The sequence below is a fragment of the Penaeus japonicus genome, unplaced genomic scaffold, assembly GCF_977035675.1.
Source record: "Penaeus japonicus unplaced genomic scaffold, GWHDUDI00000001_assembly GWHDUDI00000017, whole genome shotgun sequence".
Taxonomy (NCBI): Eukaryota; Metazoa; Arthropoda; class Malacostraca; order Decapoda; family Penaeidae; genus Penaeus; species Penaeus japonicus.
This window is the reverse complement of record NW_028234419.1, coordinates 18,659,325-18,660,174: the sequence shown is the minus strand read 5'-3', so window position 1 is coordinate 18,660,174 and position 850 is coordinate 18,659,325. Positions and strand designations below refer to the sequence as shown.

The 850-nt window shown below is 36.8% G+C and overlaps 1 protein-coding gene across 1 annotated transcript in view; it reads right to left on the bottom strand.

Annotated features, from left to right (window-relative positions):
* LOC122252707 (zwei Ig domain protein zig-8) overlaps positions 1–489 on the bottom strand; it is a 40,790-nt gene extending 40,301 nt beyond the window's left edge. The window contains exon 1 of the mRNA XM_086546070.1: positions 202–489. The gene's annotated coding sequence lies outside the window, so the exon portion shown is untranslated. The remainder of the gene's footprint in view (positions 1–201) is intronic.
* Between the last annotated feature and the right edge of the window lie 361 nt (positions 490–850).

The window sequence follows — 850 nt, the reverse complement described above, 5'->3', positions numbered from 1 at the left end:
TATCAACATCACACATTTAAAAGGACTGATTTTTATTTTTATTTTTTTATACAGCTCGTGTAGTCTGGGTTGGAAATGACAATCATCTCTTATGTGTTCGTAAAAGATAAGAAAACAAGAATCTGATTGAAGAATGTGTAATTATAGAAATGTAACTTATTAGTTATATGTTTATCTTTATTTTTAAAACAAGAGACTTACCGATTTTTTTTATTGTTAATGAAACAGCAGAGCTAAGCGTAAGGCAGTAACTTGCGATACCACATCATTTTTTTCTTTGCAAAACTACAGAAAATTATAAAATACTCTTTAAGTAACTCATGAACACTCGTTTATATCTGAGCCTTATCCACTGACAAGTGAAACACTTCAAGAAATCATGAATTTGACATAGACCGACACCTTTTCTAAAGTTATCATAAACAGACGCAAACTTTCCCACGGGACAAATGACAACACGTTCCCGTCGACCCGAGCTGCACAAACTCGTGCGCGAGACTGGAGGAACAGCGATTCCTCTCTGGCCGCAGGTCGGCGCTGCCAGAGACCGGGAAAAAGCTCTTACAGCTCATCAGCAAAATTGACAACTTAAAGATTACTTTCTTTTTTTTTTATTTTTCCACACGTTTATAGCGTTTTCAAAAAATAAGAGCAGAGAGTGAGAGAGAGAAAAAGAGATGTGCTAATGTCTTGTGAAAGGGTAGTGGAGTGGAGCCGGAAAATGTGATTTTCCACTCGCTGAATACCTCTTTCAGTCCAGCTTTCCTTCGCCGAATCGGGAGAAAATTGGATTTTCAACTCTTGCGCAACAAATTAATTTTCTCATTGACACATGGAATCATGAGTAACA